The sequence below is a fragment of the Pinus tabuliformis genome, chromosome 3_1 (assembly GCF_031772625.1).
Source record: "Pinus tabuliformis cultivar Carrire ecotype Pingquan chromosome 3_1, CPIR1, whole genome shotgun sequence".
In the NCBI taxonomy this organism is placed as follows: Eukaryota; Viridiplantae; Streptophyta; class Pinopsida; order Pinales; family Pinaceae; genus Pinus; species Pinus tabuliformis.
In genome coordinates, this window is record NC_142301.1 from 516305123 (window position 1) to 516319077 (window position 13955).

At 38.2% G+C, this 13955-nt stretch overlaps 1 pseudogene; it reads right to left on the reverse strand.

Moving 5' to 3' along the window:
* Positions 1-1169: 1169 nt before the first annotated feature.
* On the reverse strand, positions 1170-1637 carry LOC149188085 (vesicle-associated membrane protein 721 pseudogene; annotated as a pseudogene).
* Between the last annotated feature and the right edge of the window lie 12318 nt (positions 1638-13955).

Here is a 13955-nt window from a genome sequence, read left to right on the forward strand (position 1 = left end):
CCTAGATAAAGAAGAAATGAATCCAACCATATCTTGTAATGCATTGGCTAGAATTACCACTCCTCAAACTATCAAGATAGAAGGACATATCAAGAAGAAAAAGGTAATAGTGTTGATTGATTCGGGAAGTACCCATAATTTTATTCATTGTAAGATAGAAAAGGAATTGAATTGCTTCTTATATCTAGCACCAGAGTGTCAAGTGATGGTTGCAAGTGGAGGAACCATAAATTTCTCTAGAAAGTGCCATAATATCAATTTATCCATGGGATAATATGTATTGAATAGCCCAATGCTTTCCATTCCAATGGGTGGTGCCGATGTTGTACTAGGAGTCCAATGGCTACAATCCTTGGGTACAATAGATTTTAATTTTCAAGAAATTTTCATGAAATTTTCTATGGAAGGAAAGGAATTTGAATTAAGGGGTATTGTACGAAAACCAAGAAAGATAATAAGCTCTAACGGCATGACAAGGTTTCTAAAGAAGGAACAATGAGGTGTAATTGCATAATTATGTTCACTAGAGGTTATGTTGGACACCTAATCCTCTATGGGTTAGTGTGAAAGCTAAATAGACAAACAAAGTCCAAGGGACCTTGGGATGTGGAACCCAATGTTCAAACCATGTACTATAAATGTACATGTTTTGTTAATAAAAAAATGCACTCTCATGTTTTATCTTTTAGATTTTGTTGTTGTCCATGTGTGTGTTTAACATGGTATCAGAGTAGGCGATCTCCTGCCCTGCTCAACTATGAGCCACTTGTTTTCTGTGGCCGTTTTATACGCTGCTCTCTAGAATCTGCAGCATAATGCCTCAATACGCTGCTCAATTGTACCTGTCAGTTTTTTCCTATTCACTGCCTCTCAAAGATCTGCATGTCCATTATTCTTCATGTATTCATTCTTGCCTGAACTTGAGCGTTTTCAATGTGCGCCTGAGCTAACGCTCCATTAATTTGGCCTTTGTCAGAAATCTATTTTCTTATTGTTGTCAGGACGGTTTCTATTATAGATTTTGCGTTGAACATCAATTCATCTGACCTTGTGCTGGTTGGCCTTCTCTTAGCACTATTGATGTTATTCTCTATCTGCTCCACATCTTGAAACACCACCATGGTGTGGTATTGAGGGAGACGAAACTGCATTTGAAGCAGCTAAAGTTCTCAGTGGATTTTCTTGTTTGTAGTGTATGCAGAAGTATCTGTATGGTTGAGAATGTTGAGGTAAATCAAATTATTCCCAAGACTATGTCTACTGGTTTTATGGTCCATGAAATATTGCATGTGGTCTCTCAGTATTGGCCCGTAGTCCTTATCAAGGCTGTGCGCCATGCTTGTCTCAGCCCTTCCTCCATAACGCCGCTTAAAATCTTCCTTTACTCTCTCTAAGAAAAGAAAAGGCACCTGCCTTCCTGCAGCTTCATCTGCAACAACAAGAAACACAAATCCATCATCCACGAGGTAATTGAATGTGTGGTTATCACATGTGTATGTGAACTTGTTGTTGTTTGAGGGCAGCTTTTGCAGGCACTGGACAACAATAATACTAAAATTCCCTGAAAATGATGTATGCTCTGCAAGTACAATGTTTCCCCTGGCCACAAAACTGTATATTAAGGATTGCTGTGCCATGACTTTTGACTTTTGTGGTTATATTTAGTGTTCAGTCCAGATGGAGTTGGAGAACTACTATCCCAGAATCAAACCATGCAATTGCCTTTGGGAGTTAGTTCTCGATTTTGTCAAAATATAAATTCTGGAATCGACGGAACTGGTAATGTACTGCAAACTATGTCGAATGTATTGCCAAATTATGGCCTATCATCGTCTCTCCTCATTTGTCTTATGTCTAGGATAAGATTCCTCATATTTCATTACCCAGAGCACAAGTTTCTTGATCACATCTCTTCCTCTGTCCCTATGCGAAACATGGAGCATTGAGTTCTGCGCATTGAGCTTGAAGTCCGTGAAATACAAACTGTTGAAGTGTGTAGGTATCACCATTTATGTGTTGCGTTTGTGTTGAACCTACGTTGAATCAACCTTTGAAGCATTGATTAATTTGAGTTCAGACGTGTTTGTTTGGTTTCCATGGGCTGATTCATGCTGTCTCTGTGTGTTGAGCGATATTGCATTTAAACAGTGATACACAATGTGTATGTTGGTACCCTGGATGAATATATTTCGTATTGAATGGTGAAATGTATTCGTACGATGCAGCATAGAAGTCAACATCCTTCGTGGTGGCTACGAGCTCGTCACCATTTAGGCTCCCATTGAGTAGCGAATCAGTCGAGGTCCATAGCTCGATCAAGAAATGATCCTCCAGGAAATTCTCGGAAGCCCGCAGAGTACCCCCAATTTCACCAGCGATGTTCTTTAGGGTTGATAAGTCCTGAGATGCCTGCAATGAAATCCTGTAATAAGTTCACTTGCTGTCATGTCCAGAGGAGAATCATACTCATCATGTCCAAAAAGCTCATTGCTTGATATGCCCGATGACCCAGAAAACTTCTGCAAGTAGACATGAGTTTCTGTATCGACTGTATTCTTGTTCTCGCCAAAGAATTGTGAAGATGATATTGACTTGGTATTTGCAAATTTCTGCCTTGCCTCATGCTTATTCTTTGTGTTTGTTGCTGAACCTGGGCATTCTCTGAAACTATATGTTGTGCGTTGAGTTACTTTTGATAATTATACGCTGGTCATATATGCGTTGAGTCAAAGAAGTCAGACCCTTTGTATTGTGTATTGATTCATGTGTTGGTGTTAATAGCTCAGTGTGTTAAAGTTTGGCTATTTACTTGAAGCTCTTGATTTTGGTGCTCCACCTCACGGAGGTATTGCCTATGGGCTTGATCAGTTGGTTATGATTTTGGCTGGTGAAAGCTCTATCAGAGATGTTATTGCATTTCCAAAGACAACTACAGCACAATGTTCTCTAACAAAAACACCATCAAGAGTTGATCCAAAGCAGCTTCTAGAACTTTCCTATTCCATTGAGAAGTTTACTGACTAGTGAAGCAGGTTAAGCTGGTTGCATAGTTTACAGTTTTTTAAACGGTACAGATGGGTATTTTTGGCATATGTTTGAAAGCCACCTTTTATGTGAAAAATTGGGGACTGTTTATATTCTTTAAAGTTGCAGCAATTTGGCATTATTTAGGAGTTCAGTGGAAATTGTTTCAGGCCAAGACTATCCTTTGTAGATCGAATTGGTGTATTTTCTTAAAGGTTGTTCATATCAGAGATTGATTTGAAGTTGTTGCCATAAGTTTATATAAAAGAGCAATTGGTGTCCATCTTTTCCTCATTGTTTTACTATTTTTTGAGGTTAAAAATGGCTCCAATTGGTGCAATATTAGAGTTACTGGACAATCTAATACTCTCTACTATGGATAATATAGTTAAAATCAACAAGGATTTTCTCACCGATATTCATAGTTGTTTACAAGATGTACATGAAAATATTGACTTTTTACAGCTTGAATCTCAGCTTCAGCAAGAAGAATTAAAACAGAGGAATCATCATTCTGAACCTGTTTCTATTCAGAACATTGAGACAACAACCCATCAACAATAAGTCAATAATGTTACAATTCATTCAGATTTAGTACCCAATAAAGCAGCAAGATTACATGCAGATGCAAAAGTTCAGCGTTCACTTCCTAAGCCCATCATCAGACCTTGGGAAGAGCTTGTCCACAACAAGCACAAAACTGGTCTTGGATATGACAAGGACTTGTCCTTTCATATTCCAGACTACTCCAAACTAATCTAATTTCAAAGTGCTGGATTTCTTCAAGATGGTTCATCTTCACCTTCTCCTCATGACAGTTCACCTTCAGTTGTTTCAGATTCTGGTTCTCTTCAACGACAGCCACAGCAGATTGTGAAATTCCAACACTATGACTGAGTTGGCCATCTAAAATATAACTGTTTTGATCTTCATCCATGTAAGCACTGTCATAAAACCAATAATTCTTCAAACAGATGCTTCAGAAACAAACCTCTTGCAAGAACAAATATTTATCTTGGATGGATTGCTTCTTGGCAATGGACATCAACAACCAAGAAGATATTTTAGTCACATGTCAGAACTTGTTCAAAAGTATTGAAAAGTCTTGCAGTTGAGTTTTCTCCATCATCTCACCTTGTATCTGATAGGGGAGGAAATGATGATCATCTACAAGCTTCAAAGCCACATCAAGCGAGCCTGAGCCACAGCCTGCCACACCCGTTTTAGAGTTGTAGCTAGAGACAAAGATGCCCCTGAGCATGCCTTCATTTGGTAATGCCTCTTCAAAGAATCTGGGACTCTTCCTCTAGCAGAAGACTTCAGCTTCTTGCCATTTTCACAAGAATTTCAGGAACAAAATTGGGGACACTTCCTCTAGCAGAAGACTTCATCTTCTTGCCAAACTTGGAAGAGTTCTAGGAATTGCATTAAGCATTGCAGAGTTGTTGGTCATCCTTAAACCATCATAGGTTGAGACTTCCCTTTTTAGGTTGAAGTTCCCCCTTTTATGTAGGGTGAGACCTCCCTTTCATGGTTGAAGGTTTCTCTCTTCAAAACATCAGGAGCACTTCCTCTAGTTGAAGACTTGAGCTTCATGCTAGACTTGGAAGAGTTCTGGGAACTACACTAATCATTCTTGTGTTGGTGGTCATCCTTAAACCACCACCCTTTATACCAACATTTCAGAGAGCACATTCAACCTAGTGCTGCCATGCAATTTTTTCACATTTTCTATTACAGCTCTCTTATTGGACTCATACATAACCATTCGGATTAAGGGGGGGAATGTTGGACACCTAATCCTCTATGGGTTAGTGTGGAACCCGAATAGACAAATGAAGTCCAAGAGACCTTGGGATGTGGAACCCAATGGTCAAACCATGTACTATAAATGTATATGTTTTGTTAATAAAAAATGCACTCTCATGTTTTATCTTTCAGATTTTGTTTCTACCCATGTGTGTGTTTAACAGGTTCCCACATAGAAATCATCTATTTCTCCAGATCTCCAAAAGGTCTTGGACAATCATTCCAAGGTATTTGAGACTTCCAAAGGTCTCCCACCTATTCGTGATCATGATCATGCTATTCATTTGATTCCAGGAAGTGTTCCTCCAAACATCAGGCCGTACGGATATCCCTATGCCTGAAAGAGTGAAATTGAACGTATGGTTGCAGAAATGCTAGAGGCTGGTATAATTCAACCTAGTCAAAGTTCTTTCTCTGCTCCAGTAGTATTAGTTCACAAGAAGGATGGATCATGGCGCATGTGTCCAGATTATAGGGAGCTCAACAAGCTCATTATTAAAGATAAATTTCCCATTCCTTTCATTGATGAATTATTGGATGAATTGCATGGATCAATTTACTTCACCAAGTTGGATCTTTGTTCAAGATATCATCAAATCAGAATGAAGACTGAAGACATTCCAAAAAAAACATTTAGAACTCATGAGGGTCATTATGAATTTTTGGTCATGCTTTTTGGACTTACTAATGCACCTTCTACATTTCAAGGTTTGATGAATTCCATTTTCAAACCCTTCCTTAGAAAATTTGTGTTAGTATTTTTTGATGATATACTAATCTACAACAAATCTTGGAAGGATCATGTCCAACATGTTGACATGGTCCTCAAACTAATGGAGGAGAAACAATTATATGCAAAAAACTCCAAATGTTTCTTTGGAGTACAAGAGGTGGAATATGTGAGTCATATTGTATCTCATGAAGGTGTTAAGGTAGACCCTAGCAAAATTAAAACCATTAAGGAATGGAAAATCCCCACATCCATAAAGCATCTACAAGGATTTCTCGGGTTGATAGGGTATTATCGCAAGTTTGTTAAGAATTATGGGAGAATAGAAGCACCTCTAACAACATTATTGAAGAAAGATGCATTTTCATGGACTCCAGAAGCAACAAATGCCTTTGAACATCTTAAAGAGGCAACGTGCCAAGCACTAGTCTTAGCTACACCAGACTTCACAAAAACCTTTATTGTGGAATGTGATGCCTGAGGAAATGGAATCGATATTGTTTTAATGCAAGAAGAAAGACCCATTACTTTCGAAAGTCGTACAATAAAAGGAAAGTATTTACAAAAAGCTATTTATGAGAAGGAAATATTGGCAATACTACATGCACTTAAGAAATGGTGACCCTACCTAATGGGAAGACACTTCAAGGTAAAACCAGATCATGATAGTCTTAAATACTTTTTAGAACAAATATTATCTTCAGAAGAGCAACAAAAATGGGTTACAAAGATGTTGGGTTATGACTTTGAAATCATCAAAAAGGGAAGCAAAATGTTGTGACAGATGCACTCTCAAGAAAGGATGAGGATGTGGAAGCATTTCTTTGCGTTATTTCTATTATCCAACCAGATTGGATAAACGAAGAAAGAGATGAATGGAAGAATGATGAGGAAGTGTGGGCACTCATTCAAAATATACAACAAGATCCCAATACATCTGATACATTTATCTGGAAAAATGATTCGTTATGGTACAACCTACCACAGGGTTAAGAAGGATTTTTTTTGGGATGGCCTTAAATCTAATATTCAAAAGTTTGTGGCAAAATGTTTGGTTTGCCAACAAAATAAAGTTGAAACAATTAAGACTCCAGGACTATTACAACCTTTATTCATTCCAAGCCAACGTTGGGAGGAGGTTTCAATGGATTTTATCACAAGTTTATCTAAGTCCAAAGGAAAGAGTGTTATCATGGTGGTAGTGGACATATTACCAAGTATGCACACTTTTGTGCATTATCTCATCCATTTAAAGCGAGTACAGTTTCTATTGCATTTATGGAAAAAAATCAAAAGCTACATGGAAACCCAAACATTATTGTAAGTGACAGAGATCCCATTTTCACTGGAAATTTTTGGACATAATTATTTTCTTGTCTTGGTACTTAGTTAGCTCATAGCTCATCTTATCATTCTCAATCTGATGGGAAAACTGAGATAGTAAACAAATTTTTGGAAGGATATCTTCGTTGCTTTGTATCTGATAAATAGACACAATGGGTCAGATGGTTTCCTCTGGCTGAATGGTGGTATAACACTTCCTTCCATACTACAACAAAAATGACCCTATTTATGGCACTTTATGGATATCATCCACCATCCATCACATCATATTCAAGGGAAAATTCTAAGGTTCAAGCATTGGAAGATCACATCAAGCATCAGCAACAAGTTCTCCAACTCTTAAAGGATAACCTCACCTTGGCATAGAATAGAATGAAACAACAAGTAGATCAACATCACAACCAAAGAAGTTTTGATGTAGGTGATTGGGTATTCCTACGGCTACAGCCATATAAACAAATGTCCCTCAAGAAAGCTAAGAAGGATAACAAATTATCACCAAATTATTATGGTTCGTACAAGGTGTTGCAAAATATAGGTACTATGGCATACAAATTGGAGCTTCCTCCAGATTCTCGAGTGCACCCAGTTTTCAATTTTTCATGCTTAAAGAAGGTTATAGGTGACAAGATTCTAGTTCAGACAATATTTCCAGAACTTGATGAGGAAGGAAAAATCATATTGGAACCTGAAGCAGTCAAAGAAACAAGAACTCGAAAGCTATGAAATAGATCAATTTCAGAGTATCTCATCAAGTGGAAGAACTTAGTCATTGAAGATTCCACATGGGAGGATGAGAATTTTATTTAGAAGCATCTAGAACTACTCAAGCGTTGACGACAACAGTTTTTTGAAGGAGAGGGGCATGTTAGGTCCCTATAATATTAGTGATCCCCCCATTACTATTGTCGTTGTATCCCTTATTATTATTATTGTGCCCCTATTGTCCCCATATTGTTATTATTGTGCCCCATAGAATCCCTCTATTGTTGTTTTTGTGCCTTTATATTATTATTGTTACATCAGCTTGGTTATATTGTGACCCTGTAGACTCCTATATATAGAAAGGAGGTTTTGTCATTTGAATCATCTAAGAATTGTTCATTTGTGTAATGTAAAGGAGGTTGCCCCCTCGAAGAGGCTTATTTCTAAGGCGTTCATCTATCTTTTCTATATTTTTGTGAGTTGGTTTCATAACAATGCATTAGGGATTATAGGTTATGATAAGGGAGCCCCTAATCCCCTTATCACAACTACTAGGCTTACCTTATCAACTTCAATTGCATGATATTGAAGATAAATTGAGAGAAAAGACAAGGAACTTGGAAAATTGAAAGCAAATGTAGAAGAATTAATGGAATGGAAAGTTACCATGGAGTTAGGGAAAAAAATGATGGAGTTAATCTAAAACCGACCAACAATATAAGAATTACATGTGTAGATTGCTTAATTTTTTATGTATGTTTGACAATAATATTGAGTTTGGCTTATGTTTTCTCCTCTTGATGTATCTTCTATCCCAACATATGTTGAGAGTATTAGTGTAATTCTATTTAGAAGCAAGTCCTTCCTAAAGGACAAGGTGATATTCTCTCCATATGAAAAAGGGAGGCCCATTTGTAAGATTACCTTCGTCAACTTTGTATTGAAGGCACAAAAAAGGGGGTCAAAAGGGGATGAACCTAGATATGCAGAGCTTGAAGATTGCACCATTCATGTAGTTGAGAACTGCTTATGTTAGTTTTGAATAGACTTAGACCAGAATAAGGGAATTTGAATGTTGTTTTGAGCATCTTGTGGACAAATCCTTTGAGAAATATTGTAGACTGGTATGGGACTGCTACCCATACATTTGGTAAGAGAAGGGTCTAGTGTTAAAGGATGATGATAGCTGAAGGGACAACCTTATACCCTCTCTTTTATTTTGAGTGGACATGAATTACATTTGGCTCATGCATGGAGATGAAATTTACTTGATTCCTATGAACTTAGATGCATTTGTGGACGTTAGAAGACTATATTTCTACCCTTTGCAAGAAAATATGTGGAGGATATTTAGGGGAAATGTGTCGGCCTAGAAAATGTAGATCAGATTTTGGGACCTTGTTTTGAGGTTTTATTTGGAGGGGTTGGAGGACCAAAACCTAATCTGAGCAAGAGGATTAGTCTTGGTGTGTCTATGGTTTGGGAGAAAGGCTTAGGGGTTGTATGAGTTAAGGCTTTTATGGGTTAAGGGTAAGGGATAAAGGTCTAGGGCTATGGGGTTTAGGGGTAGGGGGTTGAGGTCTAGGGGGTTTAGGGGTTCATGGTTAATGGATTAGTGGTTAAAGGATTCAGGGGTTAAGGGTTAAGCACCAAGGGAACATCTGACCAAGTTCCTCACATCCAACCAAGTTCTTCACCTGATGGGAGCTCAATTATACTTGTGCAAAATAAGGATCAGACCTAGAGACTCTGCATTGATTATTAAGCCCTAAAAAAAATCATAGTTAGGAATAGATACTTGATTCCATGGATTGATGACTTTCTTGACCAGCTCAAGGGGGCCAAGTACTTCAACAATATTGATTTGAAGTCCGACTATCACCAAGTTCCAATTGAACGTGCAGATGTGTGGAAGACTGCTTTCAAGTCCAAGGAGGGTATTTTTGAATGGTTGGTCATGCCCTTTAGTTTGACAAATGACCGTGCAAATTTCATGAGGCTGATGGATGGCATCTTGTGGCCTTTCACCAACTCGTTTGTGGTTGTATATCTCTATGATATCCTCATCTTCAACAAGAGTTAGGAAGAGCACTTGCAACATATTCGGTAGGTCTTGCATACTCTGCAATAGCATAAGCTATGTGCTAACTTGGAAAAATGCTCCTTTGGCATGAACAAGAATCAATATTTGGGTTACATTATTGATGAGAAAGGAGTGGATGTGGATTTAGCTAAGATCCAAGTCATTTGAGAATGACTGACGTTGAGGAGTCTCATAGAGCAATAATCAATACAAAAGTTGTAGTCAATAGGATACGGGTCATCAAGATGTTGAACCATCCAATGTAAAGATGATTTTCAGCTAGTCACATAAAAGACCCCATAAATTTGCACCTTGGGATACCCCCAATATTCAATAAGTAATCCAAAGTGAGAGGATTCATTGCTAAGGTGACAGTGCCAACAACCCTGAGTTGACCCAAAGTGACACCTTATGAGTCTTGCATAACTAGGATGCTAGTTTGAGCAGGAAAAATATCACATTTAGGGAACATGGATGCAAATATTTATGCATATTTTCCAATTTATGGTACCTTTCACATTTCCCAAGGCACAAATCACATATTTGGAGGAATTTTGGATAATTTGTCACATTCCACTAGCTTCATGCATGAAGAGGAGCTCCCATTCTTTAAGAATTTTTTGGAGGATTTCATGGTATAGTTAAGGGTCACATGTATAAAAGGAGAATGCCATAGTCAAGAATATGAAAATTGGCATTCCTATCACGTGGTATAAAGGAGAAGGACGTAGGTGAAGAGTACTCCATTTAGAAACATCAAAAATCTTGTTTATGTCCTTTTTCAAAAGAGGAGAAGAGATCTTGTGACAAAAGTACCAAATTTCCAATAGAGGAAGACTAGGGTAAGGGTTTACTTTTTCTTTCACATGTTGAGAGAAAATCAAGTATTTTAAAGTGTGTTTTGTTGTTGAGTTCACATATTTGGAAGCATAATTTCATAAGTTAGGGGTTAGGGCTTAAGGGGTTCATGGATTTTAGGTTAGGGGTTAGTGGCTTTATGTGTAATGGGTCAAGGGGTTAATAGGTTATGATTTATTAGTGTACATGTTATGGGATTATGGCTTGGGGGTTAAGGGGATAGGGAATTTAGTGGTTATGGGTTAAGGGCTTATGGGTTGTGATAATGGGGCCCCTAATACCCCTTATCACCACTTTTGGGGGTTCCCCTATCAATTAATCTCGTTGCCTTCCCTCTAGGCCCCTTAGCCCATATGACATTAGGTCCTAAGTCGCCTTCTCATTCTCTAATGCTAGGATTATAGATCTTACTAAAACATGCTTGGACCTCCCCTTGCCCCATAGCCCCCTCAGAAAAGTCATGAGAAAACATTTTTAGAGGTAGTTGTTAGAAACCCCCCGCCACAAAAAAAAAAAAAAAAAAAAAAAAAAAAAAAAAAAAAAAAAAAAAAAAAATAATAATAAATAAATAAAAAAAAAAAATTCATGACTTTCCATGGGGGGGCGTTTAAAAACGGCCATGAAAAATATATTTAGCGAAAATTATTTAACCCATCCACCCACCCCCGTGTCCCCCCGCCCGCCCCCCCACCCCCTCCCCCCACAACAAAAAAACAAAATTCATGAGAAAACACTTTTAGAGGAAGTTTCTGGAATCCCCTCGCAAACAAAGTTCAATTTTCATGACTTTTTGGGGGGGTTTTCAAAAACCTATTGTTGGAAATAATACTGAGAGGGGGGGTGAATCAGTATTATTAAGTCAAATATTCCTTTTTAAAAATCAAATGCTATACGCTACTTCAGTTAATTAAACCCACGTATATACGCAACTATGCAGAAGAAAACCCGCGTATATAATGCAAACTTTTAATTTACTTTAACTTTCTAATGTTGATTGTTAATATGTGATTCAGAATCAAATAACCAGTAACTAGAAACAGTAAAATAGAGTAGAAAGACAATCGCACACAAGAACACAAGATATAAGGTGGAAAACCAATGTGGGTGTAAACCACCTGCTGCAATTCGTCTCTATCTTTTCTTTAATTAGAAACTTCTTTTTACAAATGTACTGGTGCAGTCCTTTACCAGTACGTAGGTTGCAACCTGCAGAGAGCTACAACCCTCTCTCGTTTTCCAGCTTCTCCTGGAAGGGAGCTACAACCCCCTTAGCTCTTGCACTAGCCAAGATACTAGTACGTAGGTGCTGGCCTACAGAAGGCTACAACCTTCTCTTCCTTTCAGGGACCACGTTTCATAAATTTTCAGACTGGATCCACAAATAACATCAATCAACCATCAACCAATCACCTTTTCACCAATCAAAACTGAATCAACATAAACACTTCTCTAATGACTGTACCCAGATCACAGTAAGAGTACCACACACCAAAACTAAACCTAGAACACTGCAGCAATAAACAGAAGCAACAAAAACACAACTCAAAATTTATACGCTACTTTAATGGCCTGAAACCTACGTGCATACGCTTCTGCGTATGGAACAACCTGCATATATGTTGTTTTTCTTCACTAAACCTGCGTATATACGTGCCTTAGCTGAACTGAAACTGCGTATAGATCTACAAAAATAATTCACTCTTTCAAGTATTCAAGCACTGATTAACCCAGATTATCAGATTTATAGATCACGCATGCACCAGATATAACAGATCAAAATCATGCAAAGATATTATCATTCAATCCAAGAGATTATGACCCATCAGTAGAACTTATCCTTCTTTTCGCTAAGGTTCCTCCTTCATTCAGATCCACAATGCTAATCACCAATATTTCAGATCTCGTACATTATCAGATATTCAATAATAATTCAGATGATCCCTTGTCACATGATCTCCTTCCTCTTTTATAGTTTTAGGCCTTCCACAATACCACGGTCCAAAACCATAATAAACCAATACCAAGGGCCCAAAACCTGGGGTCAACACTTCTGACGAGATACCATGGTCCAAAACCATAGGTTCAAATTCCAAGGACTAACAACCATGGACCAAAAATAAGTTTCCCACCATGTACGCGCTTTTTTGTGCATAAAAGTGCGTGTATACACATATGCAACTTCTGAACGTATAACCCGCGTGTATACGCGTCTTCAGCAAGGTGAACCTGCGTATACAAGATTTCCTTCATTCTGAGCGCCTAAACTGAGGTCTGACACCAAAGTGAGTGGCCATCAAGGACAACACCTATACCATAGGGCCACACCTGTGCCAAAATTCCAACACCTATCATGAAAAATATATTTAGGGGAAATAATTTATTAACTCTTCGAAAGTCACTAGAAAACACTTTTAGAGGCCATTATTATAAAACCCCACAAAAGTTCATTTTTTCTTGACTTTCGGGGGGTTTCCAAAAACTATCCCTAAATCCTAAAAACACATTTAGAGGTGGTTTTGGTAAGACCACTGCAATCCAAACCTCCCCTAAAGGCGTTTTTGTGGTAGTGTAGATGCCAATACGTGCCAAGTGCCAAGTGTTAGTGCATTCTAAGTGTGAAATCTTCCTCTGTTACTTATCTCCTAGTTTCCAATAATTGATCTCAAATAACTTTAATCTTAATTTGTGCCAAACCATGCCAAATCATATCAAGTCAACTCAATGCACGCCATACATGCTAATACTTGCCAAGTGCCAACATGTTCCAACTTCCAATGTGTGTCAGGGAGTATTACACATTCTATGGAGTGGCAAGGCATGTCGAAGAGTGCTAAGGTGTGCCAATCCATACCAAGGATTGTTAGGGAGTACTAGGGAAACAAAAGGGAGCACTAGGTCAAAATGCATGGAAATGAATGAATATGAGGGGGTGTTAAGGAGTGTCAATGAGTGCTAGACATGCCAAGGAAAGATCCAACCCTAATATACCCTATCTCTTTCTAGGATAGGCCTATGTTTTGGCCTTTTCCACCCCCTCCCCTCAATCATTTCCCAAAATTCCTTTTTCCCTTACTCAATGACATCATCCCCTACCCTCCTAAATTTCCTTACAAATTTAGGCAACTCCTAATTCCATCATACCAGCTCATTCCCTCACAGAAACAAATTTCACTGTTTTTGCTTGCCTTTCACCTAGGGTTTGAAGTATGTATTTTGACTCGTTACCATTAGAGAAGAGGAATTAAAACAAGGGGGGAAGATACTAAGGTTTGAGCCCTCTAGTTGCAATGAAATCACCTCCTCCCCATTTGTCATGAAATTCTTTGAAGATGTCAATTGTTTATGGTTTTTCCAAAGAGTGCAGGAAGTAGGTTACCATGAGAATCTCACAATTATCTTTTC